We start from the raw sequence: 19,454 nt of genomic DNA on the forward strand, positions 1-19,454 counted from the left end.
TACTCACTTTCACCATTAAATAGGGGGGAAAAAACAGACCTGCCATTTAAGTCTATTGAAATTCACTTTAATAACTAAATTCTCTCTACCTAAAAGGAATAGGAAGCAGCACTGTCAAACAAAAAAAGACATTTAAGAATAAAACAGAACCTAGATGATGACTTCTAAAACAAATGGATGTCCAATAAGCATGTATTTACTGTATTTCACAAGCTCTAAGGCAACCACATTTTTACATTTTAATACCTCTGAAATCACAGTTAATGACATCTCAATAATTTGCAGGGTAGCCATTCTGTTTTTCTTTTTTAACAGCATGTAAAGTAATGATATAAAAATCGATGGTATTTTAGGTTCATGAAACAAAACTTTCAGTAAATTAATTTGGTAATTCCATTTCTCGGTGAATTATTTCTGTGATCGTCCCATTTGTTACCTAGGTCTTGAGAGAAAAAAATTTATCAAGTTGATCGTTGGCTAAAGGAGTCGTGGTTTTAAAGAAACACTTCTGGGCGTGCCTGGGTGACTCAGTTAAGTGTCCGACTTCGGCTCAGGTCATGATCTCACGGTTCGTGAGTTCGAGCCCCACGTCGGGCTCTGTGCTGGGAGCCTGGAGCCTGCTTCCGATTCTGTGTCTCTCTCTCTGCCCCTCCCCTGCTTGCTCTCTGTGTCTCTCTCTCAAAACTAAACATTAACAAAAATTTTAAAAATAAATGCTTACCTTGTTTTTTGAGGGCAGAAAGGGAAAATATTGGAGAGAAAGAAAGGTTGGGTGTGTTAAACATCACTGTGCTTTTAACATCAGTAAACTAGAACCGATGAGGTTGTGTTTCCCATTGTACACTGTTAAATGGTCCTATTTCCTCATTTAAAAATAGTGCTTCTTGCGCTAGGCTTTCTACTTCTGGACGTTGTCAGGTGACGTCGGGTGCTTTCCAAACCTAATTCCACTCTGGAAGGGTGTGGGCATAATGTAGATCACAGAGCAGTGGAGACATACATTTATATCACGGGGCACTGGTGTGGAGTGTTAACCCCGGACCAGTTGTTCTAGATGGGTATCCTGTCTTTGATTCCTGGGCACCAGATGTTAAGGAAGATATAAATCCCTCATCGTATACTGAATTTCACAATGGTCCACCCCTGAGAGAAGAGTACGGACTGACCTCTGTCTGTCTCTATCCTAGAAATGTCGGGATAGTGACACTGCTGTTGAGACTGTGCAGGAAAATTAAATGCTGCCTCAGGCAGTGTGTGTGTGTGTGTGTGTGTGTGTGTGTGTGTGTGTGTGAAAAATTATCAGAGATAAAAGTTAAAAATTTAATTTGGGGTGATGGTTGAGGTCAGGGAGAGTTACTGTTTTGAAAGTGCTCTTTAAAAGTGTATGGGTGGCTCAGTCGGTTAAGCCATAGACTTCGTCTCAGGTCATGATCTCACAGTTCGTGGGTTCGAGCCCCGCCTCGGGCTCTATGCGGACAGCTCGGAGCCTGGAGCCTGCTTCGGATTCTGTGTCTCCCTCCCTCTCTGCCCCTCCCCTGCTCACTTTCTGTCTCTTTCTCTCAAAAATAATAAACATCAAAAAAAAATTTAAAAGTTTTGACCTGCTGGCGACACCAATAATATTTTGTCAAACTTGTGAAGTTGAGGGAGTGAGAAAGAAGAAGCTGGTGCGAATGAGCTGGTGACATGAACTAAAGAAAGGAGGAAAGGAAAAGAGTTCTCGAAATATGCCCCCAGAGGGTAACCGTCCTCCGTTGACACAAAGGCATCATATACTCAGCTCCTCGGAGATGGCCGTGTCTTAGAATATTTACGCCTCCAGCGTCGCTCCTATAATGTGTCCACCAAATGAAAAGGACCCTGGATTCACGGGTGCCCAGAACTTGAGCTGCGGGAGAGGTTTGTCTTACAAGTGAGGAGAGGGTGTGGGGCCAGGGAACATCAGGGAGCGTATTTGGGAGTCTCGGTGGTAGAGACTGTCCCGGGTTCCCCCAACTGTCTTGCTTTGAAGTTCCCTATTGGTCAAAAGGCGATTGCATAAATAAGACCGAGTTAGACTAAAGAGCTTGTTGCCTTCGTAGAAGTTGGTTGGGTTGCCAGGGAAGCCTCCTCCGGCTGGCTTCAGCAGAAATGGGGAATTATTGGAGGGAGGCTGAAGCATTGCCCAGAACTGGAGGAAGAGCTGAGCAAGCAAAGCCGTGGTGGGAAGGGACCTGGGTGGCCTCCGATCTGCTGCTGTCGCCTCAGCCCTGTGTCCTCGCCACTCTGCCTCCGCGAGGCTGGCCTCCCCTAGAGCGGCGTCTGCCCGCACGGGCCTTGCTCACCAGTCGTCCCGTCCTGAGCTTCACATTGACTGGTTGGCCTCTGGAGATTTTTAAGATGATGCCCAAGGCCTAACCCCCGGAGATTCTGACACAGCGGGTCGGGGGTAGAGCCCGGACGTGTGCATTATTTTTAAAAGCCCCCACGTTGTCCCGAGGCATAGACAAGGTTAAGGATCATGGTCTTACACGTTGATAGAACAAATACAGAGCGTACTGTTTGGAGCACGGCAGCTGAAAATATGTTTAAAAGAATTAAGAATGAGAAATCGAGGGGCGCCTGGGTGGCTCAGGCGGTTAAGTGTCTGCTTCTTGATCTGGGTCAGGTCGTGATCTCCCGGTTCGTGAGTTCGAGCCCCATGTCGGGCTCTGTGCTGACCGTCTGGAGCCTGCTTGGGATTCGTTCTCTTCCCTCTCTTTCTGCCCCTCCCCTGTTCTCTCTCTCTCTCTCTCTTTCTCTCTCAAAAATATATAAATAAGCATTAAAAAAAAAAAAAAAAGGAGAAATCTAGAAAGGATACATTAAGTAATAGTAAGGCACTTGTAGGTAACCACAGGGAAGTAAAATTACCAAGAGCCCTCCCAGACCGTGCTGGCTCAGCTCCCTTCTCTGGGTGTGTTACCTCCCTTCACCCTTACAGCGGCCTCACCTCCAGATAGGGGGCAATAGCCTCGTTTTCCCAACCAATTGACTGAGACTGAGGGGTTAGATACCCTCCCAAGGCCCAGTAGCTTGGGATTCAAGCTCAGCCCGCGCCCACAGTTCTTTGACAAACACAGCCATCAGGCTGAGAAGGCAAAGACTCTAAGTGGCCTCTCTGAGACCCGTGTTCCCGTGTGGGACACGCAGGGGCTGTGGGGAGGGGACCCCACCTGTCTGGAGGTTGGAGCAGCCAACAGTGACATGCCTGACGGGAAGGCCGTTGAACGTTGGGATCCGTTGCCAAGGGAGAACACGTTTTGTAGTAAAAATGCTGGGCGAGAAAGAGGATCTCAATTATTGCAAGAAAAGCAGAACTTGCTGGGCGTTCAAGGCTAATTAACGGAAATGTGAAGAATGCAAGTGTGTGAGAGCCTGAACCTAAGAGTGGTTTTGTTCAAAGAGGAGAAAGAAATGGTGGGGGTGGGGGTGGGGGGGATGAAATGTTGAAATTTGTCTTTTTTAGGAAGTTGAGATATTGTGTAGTGTTTGGGGAGAAGAATGGGAAGCCTAAATCTGAACGGTCTGTTGATATGGTACTTCTTCTAAAAATAACCGAGTAGAATAGGCTTCACCGAAGAGTCTAGAAAGCATCCCCTCTGCCTGGGTGACTTGGAAACGGCCGTGCTTTTAACACAGAGGATTGGACAACAGGCCTCCCAAGGGTTCTTGAAGAAAGAATCTGTAATCCTTTTGGGTTTAACCATTAGGCAAATTTAGTTTCCTGGTTTCAGAAAGAGAAAACACACCCACAGAAAGAAAAACCCAGGCCCGTGGGAACAAGTAACTTCCTCCTCCTGGGGGTGCTTGAAAACCCTAATCTGTCTGCCATGAGTCCCTCTCCTGCCCAGCATGAGGCTGGCTGGGGAGGCATCCAAGAGGCCAAGGGGTGGTGGAGACAGAGTGTGCCAGCTGGGATAAGGAACTAAACACACTTCGGCTGAGAGGTAGGTTTGGAAAGCAAGGCTCTCGAGGCAGAGAAACTGGCTAGAGGCAGCCTTGTGATTCTGTGAGCTCCCGGGACACAGAGGACCTGAGTGGCTGTGTTTCGTGCCTACCCTCTCTGGGCCTTTCTCTCCTTTTCCTTCAATCTAACACATCTTGAAGCCGAGAAGCAGAATTCTTCTTCTTTTTTTTTTTTTTACTCGCTTGGGGACAAAATCAGAGAAATGCCAAAGCCAGGTGAAAAAAATGTCTGCAAGCACAGAACTCCTTTTCCTGCCAGATATGTGAGCATGTACCACCGATACGGGAAAACGAGTTCGCAGATTTGATGAGGGAGCCCAGTGTGAGGCAGGGAAGGGTCTGCAGTCTGGGCCACTTAGCTTTTAATAAAGCAAATGGGGGGGAGGGGGGTAAGAATTGAGGTAGAGGGGCGCCTGGGTGGCCCAGTCGGTTGAGCGACCGACTTCGGCTCAGGTCTTGATCTCGCGGTCCATGGGTTCGAGCCCCACGTCGGGCTCTGTGCTGACAGCCCGGAGCCTGGAGCCTGCTTTGGATTCTGTGTCTCCCTCTCTCTCTGATCCTCACCCGCGCTCTCTCTCTCTCTCTCTCTCTCACTTTCTCTCACTCTCACAAATAAACATTTTTAAAAAATTTTAAAAGAATTCAGGTGGAGAAGAGGGCGAAGCTATCGTTAGAAGCTGTCTGGCGTGCCATGAAAATGGCTGGGGGTGGAATCCACGCTCATGAAGGTTCCCTAGCAATTTTTATGTAACAACTGTGTTCATGCCAGAGGTAACCCGAGCCTTTTTCTCACTTCAGTATGATAATGTCGCTGTAATCTGGCTCCCCTTGTTTTCGGGGACAGGGAGGGAAAACGGGAAGTAACACATCACTCACTTGTTTTGGGTGAAGCACGTAACAGATGCTATTTCAGTTCATCCTTACAGCCACCTTTGAAGGAGGAATATTCCTTACGTTTCATAAACGAGTAAAATGAAGTATAATTAACAAGTAACTTGCTGATATTTATATGGCTATTAATAAATGGAGGAACCAAACTGGGCCCATGCTTCCTCATTCCAAAGCCCTTTGCTACTTCACTTCCGAAAAGTTATTTTTTTTAAGTTTCTCTGTTTTTGAGAGAGAGAGAGAGAGAATGAATGAATGAATGCGGGGGAGGGGCAGAGAGAGAAGGAGAGAGAGAATCCCAAGCAGGCTTTGTGCTGTTAGTGCAGAGCCCGATGCAGGGTTTGAACTCACAAACTAGGAGATCATGACCTGAGCCAAGATCAAGAGTCGACGCTTAACAGACTTGAGCCACCCAGGCACCCCCAGAAAAGTTATTTTTTTAATGTAGAGATTTTCAGCCCCAATTCTTTGATTTTTAGTTAATGGGGGCATTTTGATTGTTTTCATGATCTAGATTCATGTTTTCATGGTCTGAAACTAAAAGAATTTGGGGGTCTAACATCTACTGATCATCTATTAAAAAAACAAATGGGGTGCCTGGGTGGCTCAGTTGGTTAAGCATCTGACATTGGCTCAGGTCATGATCTCACGGTTCGTGGGTTCGAGCCCAGCATCGGGCTCTGTGCTGACAGCTCAGAGCCTGGAGCCTGCTTCGGATTCTGTGTCTCCCTCTCTCTCTCTGTCCCTCTCCTCCTCACGCTTCGTAGCCTCTCTGTCTCTCTCTCTTAAAAATAAAACATAAAAAAATTTAAACACAAAAGTAATGAATTCTACTTGTAGAATTACATCTGACTGCAAAACACAGTCCTTGGAATTTCCAAATTCAACTTTAACTCAGTAAATGGTGTTTTATTGCTGACTTGGCAGCTGGGGAGGGTTCTGTGTGTGTTTGGGTGGCAGATGCAAGGTGGTCTACGAAAAGGTAGAAGAGACCGTGTCTGCCCTCAAGGAGTTTATAGTATATATATATATAGTATATATATATATATATATATAGTATATATATATATAGTATATATATATATATAGTATATATATATATAGTATATACTATATATATATATATATATAGTAGTCGAGGAGGCTATGTACACGTTCACAGGTAGGCAATTTGAGAGTTTTGTTACCGGCATGAGATGGAGACGTCTTGGGGCTTGTGCCTACATTCCAAATTGATTACAGAGGGAAGAAATCGGAGGTGGAGAAGGATGTGACCCGAGGGGAGCAGGCAAGATTGGGTGTGAGTTAGGTTTGTTCTCGGCTCTGGCCCTACAGCTGTGTACAGAACTAACAAAAATCCCTGCTCTCCCGGGAGGAGAGCCTGACTGATGGTAAAATGGGTCTTGTAATCTGAATGCTTCCGATATTCCTATGGAGAAATGTAAGCAGGGAAGCGAGCAGGGCAGGGATGAATGGCCGCAGATTGTCACTGTGAAACTGGGCTCTGCGAATAGGTATTAACTCACTGGACCAGCGAAGTAACGGAAGGTGGCCTGAAGAACTTGGAATCTCGACGGACACAGTGATCAGATGATTCGCAGAGATGAGCAAAGAGCAGGGGAAGGGCTGCTGCCGAAGGACTAGCGAGGAGGCACCTGCCACAATCCAGACTAGTTATCCCTAAAATGCTGCGATGTTAGTGATTAACATCATGTAGGGTTTCGTAACACAGGAGACTAATGTGGGAAAAACCACCGCGATCCACTATTGGTCCAGTCCATGCCTTTTCCTAAGCTTCGAAGCCAGCCACAATTATCTTGCGGAAGGGACGGGGCTCGACGGAGCGTTGTTTCTACTGAGTCAAGCGTGATACGCAGGTCGCAAAGATGACGGGGCTTCTGAGCCCGGGTGAGTAGGACGGTGAGAAAAAGGCATTTCCATGAAGAAAAACGGAAATTCAACAGAATATGCCTGTCATGCTGTCTCCATGATTTGAGAGTTTTCTAAAACGCATCGGGACGTCCTCTAGCGTATTCCTACTGAGAATGGGTGGGTTCTCCTTACAGCAGGGTAGGCAATGTGAAGTTGAAGGTGGGGGGTTCTCGGTGCCGGGAGACCTTGCGCCCCCCACCCCGTCCCCGCCCCAGGTGCACCTGGCTGGTGGCCCCACCCTCGGCTCTCTCTCTGCCTCACTGCTCAGGCTCGCAGCACCCACCTGGTCTGTCCTAACCTGCTCACGTGTTAAAGATTACTGACCCTGAGTGTGTCAGTAATTTTTACATGGTCAATCCTAGAGCAGAAGACACACAAAAGAGTTCCATCTGTGTTTAGGTTGCTAGGTCCAAACAACTTAATACGTATTTATTATAACACCTTAGCACCATTTGAAAAAATAGCACACAAACGTTGAAAGTAGAGCATACTATTTTTACATTATTCTTCTTTAAAGTGTTTTCTTAACGTGTATTTATTTTGGGGAGACAGAGTGTGTGTGTGCACGCGAGCCGGGGAGGGGCAGAGAGAGGGAAACAGAGGTTCCAAAGCAGGCTCCGTGCTGACAGCAGAGAACTCGCAAACTACGAGTTCATGACCTGAGCTGAAGTCGGATGCTTCCCGACTGAGCCACCCAGGCGCCCTGATGTTATTAAATGAACACGAATGTACCCTAGTGGGATGTGTGTACCTGTGTCATGCAGCCTCTCGACTTTTGGAGTTGGATTGGACACCAGCAGCCTCACTTTCTGTTCCATGTTTATCTTTGCGTTTCTGTTCCATGTTTATCTTTGCGTTTCTGTTCCCTGCGATCCTTCCTTTTTATCACAGCAACCACAGAAAACCCTGTTTCACACAGATTCGAAATTGCTGGAAGGAATACAGTGCAAGCTCACGTTGCACCTGAGCTGCCTTGAGCTACTCGTTCTCACAGCGTCCAATAGATGTCCTGGTGTTTCCCTCGAAAATTTGAAATATCCCCGGGCACGCCTCGAGTTTGCAGTGGCACCCTGGGTGCCTTGGCACACAGTTTGGGAACCGTGACCGCAGGTCTGCTCTCTGCCTCCCGTCCCTTTTTCTCTTCCTGCATCTCGTGACCCTTTTTGGCCATACCCATTTTAAGAAAGTAACTTGGGACCCAGCCGTGGCCTCATTTCCTCTTTTTCACTTTTAGACTCCTGGAGTGAGTTTAAAGTTTACTCTCTCCCGTCTGCTTCTAGTATCTTCCACCACACTTGATAAGTTGCTGTTTTGTCTTCAAGCTTAGTCCAAAGAATGGTTTCCAGTTCTTCTTCTTCCTCCCGAAGAACCTTTGGTCCTGTGACCTTTGGTCGTCTGGGGTAGACTCATTGCCTGGCTTTTGACCATCATACTTTATTGACCACAAGCTCACATGGGTGCCAGCCCATGGGGAAGACGGGCTTTCCGTGCCTGCAGCTCTCTTGAATACATTTAAAGTCCCCCACAACCACACCGGGATGAGTGCCTGTATCACCCCGTTCCCTATCTGAGGACACCGAGGCTGGCTGACCTCAAGGCATTGTAGCAGGACTGAACATCATATGGGTGCCCCTTGTCTCCCAGATAATGGGAAAGTCCAAAAGGCCGCTGTGGGTAGAGGGGACCAGCATAAATACATAGCTCGCCGTGTTTGATGTCTAATTTTACAGGCGTATTTTTATCAGAGTCAAACACGGTTGCTTTCTGTACACATGTCGGCAAGGGAGAAAGACCAGGAAAAGCTCTGACCCGCCATAGAAGCATGAGGTGTTTTCGTTTCAATTTTGATTTCATTTGATTTTAATATTACTTTCCAAACTTTTTCTACATATGTAATCATAATGTATGTGAAACTTACCTTGCTTTTTTTTTTTTTAATGTTACATTATAAAGTTGTTTTGTTTTTTTTTTTAGTTTATTTACTTATTTTGAGAGAGCGGGAGAAGGAGAGAATCTCAAGCAGGCTCCGCACTGTCAGCACAGAGCTTGACGCGAGACTCCATCCCATGAACCGTGAGATCATGACCTGAGCCAAAATCAAGAGTCAGATGCTTAACTAACTGAGCCACCCAGGCACCCCATAAACAGTTTTGTGGTTTTTTTTTTAATTTAGGTACACAATTCTTTTAGCCATCCTTAAAAAAAATTCTTCATCGCCATCAAGGGGGAGACTTGTACACAATTTAAAAACCAAAACAGCTAAAAGCTTTAACATAAAAGAGCAGACTCCTACCCCCCACCCCCTTCCTAACATCCCCTGTCCGGTTTCACTCGCCAGATCCAACCATTTTCTCTATAACCGTCCCTTAAATGGACCACATCTCTTATGTACCTGCCACTCCTCCTATTTTTACTTATTTGACTTAACTATTGGTTGACAGTGGTTCTGTGGGATTACTATTGCTGATAAAATCCTGTTCACCCTGCAGATACATGTGTATAAACTCAGGGCTATGTTATCAGATGTGTTTTGTCTTGCCATGTTTACAAGCCTAATACAGTTCTACTTCTCATTTATCATAAAGGGCTATAAGCATATTGCTAGGATTCACGGCTTTATTATTAAACATTAATGGATCTCCTGTCTCTTACCAGTTATTTTCCCACGCTAACACTGTAGAAGCTTAGGAATTCAGCTGAGAAGGTTTAATGAAATTCTACTGTATTTTACGCCATAATAAGGTAGAGCAGGTAAGAGCCTGCCCTTGATAATTGGAAAATTTGGGGAGCATACGGAGTAGGCGGGTGTGTGCAGATTTTCCCAGCAGAACTATTTTAAGGCAATCATCTTTTCAAAATCGAAGATCTGTTTTCTGACATATGGACTCAAAAGTATATGGATTGGTATCTTCGGTCATAATATAGTTTAAAAAATTAATACATTCCTTTTAGGGCAGTTTTAGGTTTACAGAGTGGTTTATTGAGTGGAAAGTTCAGAGAGTTTCCCATATGGCACCCCCCCCCCCACCGTTTTCCCAAATTATTAACATCTTGGAGTACCTTGTACATTTGTTACAACTGATGAGCCAAGATTGGTACACTATTATCAATGAAAGTCCGGTTTTTATTAGGGTTCACTCTTTGTTTTGTACATCCTATGGGTTTTGACCAATGTATAATGTCATGTATCTGCCATCACATCTTCGAATAGAATAGTTCACTGCCCTAAAAATCCCCAGCGTTCCGCCTCTTCCTTTCTCCCCCTGAACTCCCCCTGGTGAGCACGGATCTTCCTACTGTTTCCGGGGAACAGTGCTGTTTTGCCTTTTCCAGAAGGTCATATAGTTGCAATCGTGCGGCATGCAGCCTTTTCATATTGGTTTCTTTCATTTAGCAATGTGCATCGAAGTTTTCTCCGTGTCTTTCTATGGTTCGATGGCCCATCTCTTTTTATTTATGAAGAGTATTTTTTGTCTGGATGTACCTTCCTTTGTTGATGCATTCACCTGCTGCGGTGCGTCTTGGCTGCTTCCAAGCTCGGGCAGTTACGAATAAAGCTGCTGTAAACATCCGCGTGCAGGGTTTGTGCGAACTTAAGTTTTCAATTCATTCGGGTAAATGCTAGGAAGTCCGGTTACTGAATCATGTGTCAAGAGAAAATTTAGTTTGGCAAGACACTGCCACAAACTGTATTCCGAAGTGGCTGCACCGTTTTTACATTCCCCCAGCCACGAACGAGCGTTCCCGTTCCCTCGTATCTTCACCAGCATTTGGTGTTGTCGGTGTTTTGGATTTTGGCCATTCTTCTGGGCGTGTGGCGATATATATCACTGTTGCACTAATCTGCAATTCCTTCGTGATGTATGGTGTTTCGCATCTTCCCATATGCTTCTTTACCATGTGTATCTTCTTCAGTGGTGCCTGTTCAGATCTTTTGCACATTTTTAAAGCATTTTACATTTAGTTCTGCTTATCCATTTTGAGCTAATTTTTGTAAATGGTGTAAGGTCTGGGTCTAGATTAATGTGTTTTCTCGTGTGGATATCCAACTGTTCAGCACCATTTGTTGGAAAGACTGTCATTTCTCCATTGAATTAATTTCACAGACTCCTCTGTCAAAGATCAGTTCACCATATTTCAGTAGGTCTGTTTCTGGGCTGTCTTTTCTGTTCACAGTGAAGTTTTAAATGAGTTTTTGTGTTAACTTCAGTGAAAATAAAATACATTTTCATAAGAGGGGGGTAGGTAGAACAGATGATTCTTACTGTTTCTTCTAGTTTTATCTCGTGAGACTAGTTTTATTGATTTGTTTATTTTTAATGTTTATTTTTGAGAGGGAGGAACGGGTGGGAAGGAGCAGAGACAGAGAGAGAGAGAGGTTCTCAAGCAGGCTTCACTCTGACAGCACAGGGCCCAATGTGGGGCTCGAACTCACAAACCATGAGCCGAAGTCGGATGCTTAACTGACTGAACCACCCAGGCGCCCCATGACTAGTCTATATAGAAGTGTAGAGTCAGGGTGATGATTTTCTCACAAAAAGTTTCTGGAACCATTCCAACAAACACCGGATCTCTGTGTGTGTCTTTGTGGGTCTGTGTCTGTCCCTGTGTGTATAGGCAGACGTCCAGACATCTACCGGACAGAATTTCTGGCTATGTCCCTTAAACTTTATAGTGGGACATTAAACCTGACTTTCACCGTTGACTAACAAAGCATATTGTTTTACCCCGACGTGTAGCAGAAAATCTCAGTACGTAAGGTCATCGCCAGTAATTAAAACATCTGATTTCCTGCCACATAGCCTTCATCAAGGGACATTCGGCAGCGTCTGGAGGCATTTTTGGTTATCACGACTCACGAGGAGGTGGGGGGAGAAGGGTGTCACTCTCTTCTTGGGTAGAGGCCAAGGGTCCCGCTAACTACCCAACACTGTGCAGGACAGCCCCCCACAACAAAAAATTCTTTTGGTTCCAAATGTCAGTAGTGCTGAGGTTGAGAAATTCTGTTGTAGAGCAGCCGATTTATTTATATCTGAGGCCTCTTTTCCTCCTCTTGGCTTCAGCCTCAAGAAAACCTACACTTTTTGTAGATTTGCAGCCTACGTCTAACAATTGCACAGAAACTCACGGCAAGCTGTAACATTCAGCTTCCTTCAGCTGCCTTGGGCTCAGTTTCACCTTTTTTTTTTTTTTTTTCTTTCTTATTTCCTAGTAGTTTGTATTATGTTGCCTGCACGCATGTAAAGCTGCTTTAGTTCTTAAGATGGAATATAAATACATGATTTTATGCATTTCCAAATCTATGTGGCAGAATTCTTGATCACAGAAATCTGAGGCTAGACGCAAAGTTGAAGTTGATTACACTTCTTGGTTGGCCGTACGTACAGAATTCATACTCTGCCTTTCATTTCCTCTTCTGGTCATTTAAATGACACGTTTGATACATAAGCTTCTCTGATACATAAGTTTCCATGAACTCATCTTGTTTTCATTGTGTTCCCTTTTATTGTTAAGAGAAACAAAACCAAAAAAACCCCATTGTTTCAACAATCCCCTCTTGTCTTCCTCTGTGTGAAATTGCTCAACTAAGACTTATGCAAATCGGGATCGGCTGTGTAAGCAAGGCTTCTTAATGCACACGGATCCAGGGGGATGCCACCCATCGCTTGTGTATTTGTCATCCGCTGCACACTTATCATACGAGGGTCAGGCCCTCGGCCTTGCCTCTTACCACTCAGATCCTTGCTTGCCTCACTCCAGCCATACCAGCTCCTCTCCTACCCCTCACCTCATTCCAGTCACAGGACCTTTGCACAGCCTCTTTCTTCCACCGCCAACTCCCTTACCTGAGACCTTCCAACTTTGCTAGGAGTCCAAGAGAAGGGGCCATGGGGGTATCAATTGCCTCTTGTGTTCACATAGGGGTCTGAGTCCTTGTCACCTCTTGAGACACCTGGCAGGTAGGTGTCTGTTTCTCTAAGCCCAAGACAGCTGAAGGAAGCTGAATTTTGTATCATGCCATAGATGCCCGCTTAGGTGCATCTCCTGGATGTTGAACGGTTTTCCTTAGGTGTAGTCAGCATATCCATGATCGACAATTTATTTCCGTTTAAATTCTTAGCAAAGACACGGCTTTAGCTGCAACCTCTCCAAGTTCTTAACTTCCACAGATTATCAGCGTTTCAAAGATCGTAAGCCATGGGTCCAGCTTCTCTTGTTTGTTATATTTCTTTGCTGTACGTTTCATCCCTGTGACTTATTTACTTGATACTTGGAATTTTGTATCTCTTCGTCTTCACCTGTTTTGCCTATACCCCCAGCCCCCCCTCCTCTGATAACGACACTTTTCCGTATTTATGAATCTGTATCTGTTCATTCATTTGCTTTGGTTTTTAGATTCCAGGTATAAGTGAAATTGTGAGATATTTGTCTTTCTCTGACTTATTTCACTTAACATAATACCTGTTAGGTCCATCTATGCCATTGTGAATGGCAAGATCTCACTCTTTTTTTTTATGGGTAAGTAATAGTCCTGTGTGTGTGTGTGTGTGTGTGTGTGTGTGTGTGTGTGTGTACCACTTCTTTATCCATTCATCCACTGATGGACACGTAGGTTGCTTCCATATCTTAGCTATTATAAATAATGATGCAATAAACATAGGGGTGCGTATAAAGTTTTGAGTTAGTGTTTTCATTTTCTGCAGGTAAATATCCAGAAGTGGAATTACTGGATTATAGGTTATCGCCGTTTCTTATTTTTTGGAGGAAACCCCATACTGTTCTTCATAGTGGCTGTCACAAACTTACATTCCCACCCACAGTGCACAGGGTTCCTATTTTTCCACATCCTTGCCAGCACTTGCTTTTCTTGTCTTTTTTTATTTTAGCCATTCTGACTGGTGTAAGGTTGTGTCTCATTGGGGTTTTGATTTGCATTTCCCTGATGATGAGTGATGTGGAGCATCTTTTCATGTGTCTGTTGGCCGTCTGGATGTCTTTGGGAAAATGTCTATTCAGAGCCCCAGCCCATTTTTTAATCAGACTGTTTGAGTTGTAGGAGTTCTTTATATTAATATATTTATGTTCATATTCTTCATATTGGATATTAACCCCTCATTGGATATATCATTTGCAAATACCTTTCCCATTCAATAAGTTGCCTTTTCATTTTATTTTAAAAAAACTGTTTTTAATATTAATTTTGAGAGAGAGAGTGAGTGCACAAACAGGGGAGGGGCAGAGAGAGAGGGAGACACAGAATCTAAAACAGGCTCCAGGTTCTGAGCTGTCAGCACGGAGCCCAACGTGTGGGGCTCGAACTCACGAACTCTGAGATCAGGACCTGAGCCGAAGTCGGGTGCTCTACCGACTGAGTGACCCAGGTGCCCTGCCTTTTCATTTCATTGATGATCTCTTTCACTGTGCAAAAACTTTTTAGTTTTTTGTAGTTTCAATTGTTTATTTTTGCTTTTGTTTCCCTTGCCTGGAAAGACAGAAAACTATTGCTAAGGCTGATGTCCAAGAGTTGATTGCCTTTGTTTTCTTTTGGAAGTTTGTAGGTTTCAAGTCTTACATTTAGGTCTTTAATCCATTTTGAGTTTATTTTTGTGCATGCTATAATAAAGCCCACTTTATTACATATTACATAGTACATATATATTTGAATATATATAGAACATATATATCTGGTGAAGCGCCCAACTCTTGATTTTGGCTCAGGTCATGATCCCAGAGTTGTGGGATTGAGTCTAGCATCGGGCTCTGCACTGAGCATGGAACCTGCTTGGGATTTTCTCTCTTCCTCTGCCCCTCCCCCCCTCTTTAAAAAAAATTAAACTACTTATTACCTACTTATTACCAACTAATATTAATATAGTCCTAAGAAGATCCTGTTTTTAAAAATAGAACTGTTTAAAAACAATCCTGTTTTTAAAAATAGAACTTTCCTTAAAAGACATCCTAGGAACTTTCAAAAGCTTTTAAAACAATTACATTCAATAACAATTGTTATACCTTTAAGCTATTAAAACCACTTCAACTAATAATACACAGTTGTAAACTTAAGCTGTTAAAACCATCCCTCTAGTATAAAATTACATAAACCTAGTTGAAATATACAAATGTTGGCAAATTGATCATTTTGTAATTATGATTGTAATTTTTCAGAGAACTGGCTATAGGTGTAATAAACTTTGAGAGTGACCTATAGTTTTGTATTTCGAGTATATTTCTGATCGTGTGGTATTTACACACAGTCCCCTTTCTTTATAAAGAAAATATCCTTTTCTACAGAGCTTTGTGTAAGTGACCAGTTATTTTCTTAGAAACAATGTATTGCTGAATGGAATGTTAAGAAGTGCACACATTTGTGTGTGTGTGTTTATTTATATTAGAGAGTGCACGAGCAGGGGAGGGGCCGAGAAACGGAGACAGAATGTGAAGCAGGCTCCAGGCTCTGAGCTGTCGGCACAGAGCCTGACACCGGGCTTGAACTCAGGAACTGCGAGATCATGACCCGAGCTGAAGTAGGACACTTAACTGACTGAGCCACCCAGGCACCCCAAGAAGCGCACACATTTTAAAAGACTTTAATATGTATTGTCAAGTTAAAAATAGTATCATTGATTCTCATGCCAAGCCACATGGTTTCATTTTATGGTGAAGAAATTAGAGCCCAGAGAAGAAAAGTGGTTTTGTCCGTAATTACAGGACTGTCAGGGCTGGACCCAGCAACTCTGCTTCCCAGTTCCTAGTTTCCTGTACCTGTCATTATCTTCTGCGGTCTTCCCGCCAGAGTCAAATTACCCTTGAACTCCAGATTCCAAATGTTCAGGTATTTGAACCCTCACCTAATTCTTTAATGATCTTTTCTGGACTCACTCTGATAAATGTGGCGACTAAAACTGTATTGGTTTATTAAGGTTCTGATAAACGCAGTCAACTTGCTCTTTTTATGCATCGTTATTTCAGAATATTTCAGGATGGGCTTCCTGTTGTTTATGCTACACATTTACGTTGTAGCTAACTGCATAATATCTGGATCTCCCTGCTGCTCTGCGTCCTACAGCATATAATAAAAACAAGCTTTCAAACCAGATGGAGACATTGGCAAACATAAGGTAAATTAAAATGTCTCAGATTTTGATCACAAAAACATAAAATCGCACGAAGGGGAAGCCAGCCATACTGCCCTATATCCATCTCTTGGGGGGTCGAGGAAGCATATTTTGAAATTAATTCGTTATCGACACAATTCACATGCCATAAATTCACCCTTTTAAAACACACAGTTCGGTGGTTTCTAGTAGCTTCGCAAGGTTATAAAACCATCATCACGAATGCATTCCAGAATGCCCTGCCTCCTGTGGGTAGCAAGCTTGCGGAATGTCCACACTGCACCTCGGCCGTGCAAAAACAGAGGAAAGAAGGCTTCACGGTCTTCAACCCTCGCTCCTCATCCCTCTGAATAACAGCAGGTCAGCAAACAGCCTTAAGTTTGCCAACAGGGTTTGAAGTTTTCCCAGCTTACTCTTCTTTCCATCATGTCGCCACCTCTTTAAGATGGGAGTTTCGCTCTTCGGGTTTCTCCTCCTCCCTTCTTAGGTGGTACCTACGTAGGTACAGGGTTTCTGTTGTGCTACTTGGGGAGGGAAAAAAGCCACGGGTTCTCTCCACGTCCTTTGTGTGTCTGCTGCCATATGATGGGCACTGCTGACTATGTGGAGCGTTAACCCGAACAGCCCCTCCAGAGCGAACGGATCACAGCGGGATCTCCCAGAGCCCCTGTCCCTTCAAAAGGCTTCTGAGTGAGGGGAGCCTCCAGATAGCCTTCCGTTGTGCCTCATCCTGTAAGCAAAAAGAGAGACAGACCCTCTGTCAGATGTACAGTCTCCCCCAGGTTGGATCTGGGGGTGTAGACCTACAACTACTAAATGTACTTAAAGCAACTTCCCGCCCCACCCCCCTTTCCCAATTGGCCCTTAATAATAAAAGTGGGTGGGCGTGGCCCCCTTTTATTTAGAATGGGGGTTCTACCCCATTCTTACTCTTTCTAATGCTCCTTCAGGCTCTCTGTCACATTTTATAACTCAAGAAGTACTTCTTGTAAAGCACCCCGCTCCCTTCTACGCGGATCCCACCCTTAGTCACAGACCAGAGGTGACACCCACACCATAGAGCAGTCCTGTGACCTGCGTTGTCAAGGATTTGCTTAGATTTACGGAACCCAGAGGAAACCTAGGAGCCAGGACTACCCAATACCAAAACGACATTGACTTAATTGCCCCTCAACCTTCAGGACCTCGTATTCGAGGCTGGTCGAAACCAGGGTCTGGACCCGGGTGGCCCTGGTTACCAGCTTACTAACTGTGTCAGTATGGTTTTCTGGGCGATTTCCTCGAGGGGAAAGTACCGAGAACATTTGAAAATGATTACCATGGCCTACAGAGGAGAGAAATCTTAGTTGTCTAAGAGAGTCTGGCTACATCTTTTTCAATTCTATCTTTCTCGAAAGGAATTTAGGAACGTTGGCAAAAGAAAACTACTTAAGTAGGAACTCATGGAGTTGATTATGGAGTTTAGTTCTGGAGCTTTCTCCTCCTCCGTTGTCCTGAGGCTACCACTGAGACACTTTCTCTCCGATAGGTTGTTGGAGCCCCTCCATTGACCTTGCCTCTCTAAAAACATCTCCGGAGTCTCATTCTTGAAAGCACACTAAGAAGGAAAGCAATCAAAGGGTGTCAAGAAGGCTTCTATTTGGGCAGACAAAGCAAGGCTTGAGTTAAATAGCTGGTTCTGGAATGTAAGCACGAGGCATGGAAGACGTTATTTAGGGATAAATTCCTGGGAATGACCCTTGAACCAAACCCAGCCTACTTTGGAAGCTCAAGATCACTGTTTGGGGGTTTTTTTGTTTTTTTTTTTTTAACGTTTGTCTATTTTTGAGAGCTAGAGAGCACGAGCAGGAGAGAGAGAGAGAGAGAGAGAGAGAGAGAGAGAGAGAGAGAGAATCCCAAAGCAGGCTCTGTGCTGTCACTGCAGAGCCCAATGGGGGGCTCCCACTCGTGAACTGTGAGGTCATGACCTGAGCCGTGCTTAACGGACTGAGCCACCCAGGCTCTCCCCCTTCTTTTTTATTAAATGTTGAAGGTCACTTTGGGGGGGGGGATTATTCTCCCTATGTCGTTGGGGCTTCCTTTTTCTTGTGTTTCTAAGCTCACTAATTCAGAGATGAAACTCACAGTATGGGGAGGCAGCAAAGCCTTGGGTGGGTCAAGAAGTGTGGCTTCGAAGCCGATGGACCAAGTTCCGTTTGTACCTAAGACCTTTGATAACCTCGCACAGGTTCACCTCTGGGCTCTGCTTTCCCCATCGGGGCAATGCTGGGCACAAAGTAGGTAATTGCATATTCTTCGCTGCTCCTCCCTTCCCACATACACATGTCTGGTAACTCCAGAATGACGCTGGATATTGCAAGGTTAGACAGGAGGTCGGTAACAGGAAGAAGGTTCTGGAGCTGCTGATGAGCCTTTGGATGAGTAATTGGCTTGTTGCTGGGAAAACTCCATGCAAATTAAAGCAGTCGGTTGGGAGTGGTGGTGAGTTTAAAAAAAAAAAAAAAAAAAGACAATTTACTTTCTTTTTGGCTGATGGAGTAAAGACAGAAAATTTACAAATCATAATAAAAACAAAATGGGATACCAACACAGTTTCTTTGTAGCATTTTATAAAGGCTGGAAATGCAGGTTCTGGGGGGTTGAATTCTAGTAACCTTGTTTTTAAATTTTAAGATCTAGGATTTTAACTTGCTGTTAAAATACGGATTCGGATTACATAGGGGGAAATAGCTTCCAGTTTCCTACTTTATATTTCTTTAGGCTCTGATAATATGAGAAATGAGTGATTTCAAAACTTTTATGTAGCAGTCAGGGAAGTGATTTGTATGGACTTGAAAAATATAGGTTGAAATATAACATACGGGGTGTAATACCTTCACTTTTTTATATATTTTTAAAATGTTATTTATTTTTGAGAGGGAGAGCATGAGTGAGCGAGGGGCAGAGAGAGAGAGAGGAAGAGAGAGTCCAGAGTCCAGAGCAGGGCTCGAACTCCCGAACCGCAGGATCATGACCTGAGCTGAAGTCGGATGCTTCGCCGACTGAGCCACCCAGGCGCCACCGTAGTACCTTTTAAACCTGGGAAATCTGTGACAGAGGCCAAGATATTACCCAAAATGCATGTTAAGTGCAAACTCGGGAACCTCTTCCACTCCCCAGCTTCTCTCCCCGTCTTTAATCACAGGGTAATGCATATGCACTCACATTCTGGTCATCATGCCATACCCAAGCATACGGCAGAGTTGACCCGGCATGGAAGGCACCCACCCCAAAGAGGGGAGGGACGGAGTAAGGAAGAAAATGGCCATTTGGATGGGCCAGGTGGCCTGGGTGCCACCCCGAGGGTGAGGTGGCGATGGGCTCCTACCGTCCCCTCTTCGGGGTGGGGTAGAGGCTGTGCTTCTGTTTCTCATCGGCGACAGTGTTTCCCTTGATGCGCTGGAGGGAAACTAGCGTTTAGACCGCATTTATCTATGTGCTTAACAAACACGTCTATAGCTCTTCCAATGTGCCGCTTTCAGCATACTTGTA

At 44.5% G+C, this 19,454-nt stretch overlaps 1 protein-coding gene across 4 annotated transcripts in view; it reads left to right on the plus strand.

The window, feature by feature from the left end:
• LYN (LYN proto-oncogene, Src family tyrosine kinase) overlaps positions 1-19,454 on the plus strand; it is a 124,047-nt gene that overhangs the window by 32,058 nt on the left and 72,535 nt on the right. The window contains exon 1 of one of the 4 annotated variants that reach the window (XM_053896498.1): positions 3,824-3,968. The exons of 2 other annotated variants lie outside the window; for them this stretch is intronic. The gene's annotated coding sequence lies outside the window, so the exon portion shown is untranslated. Of the gene's footprint in view, positions 1-3,823; positions 3,969-19,454 lie in introns of those variants that run through there. One more of the 4 variants, XM_053896499.1, reaches the window with a different exon arrangement.

The sequence above is a fragment of the Panthera pardus genome, unplaced genomic scaffold (assembly GCF_024362965.1).
Source record: "Panthera pardus isolate Hobbes unplaced genomic scaffold, ASM2436296v1 HiC_scaffold_7, whole genome shotgun sequence".
Lineage (NCBI taxonomy): Eukaryota > Metazoa > Chordata > Mammalia > Carnivora > Felidae > Panthera > Panthera pardus.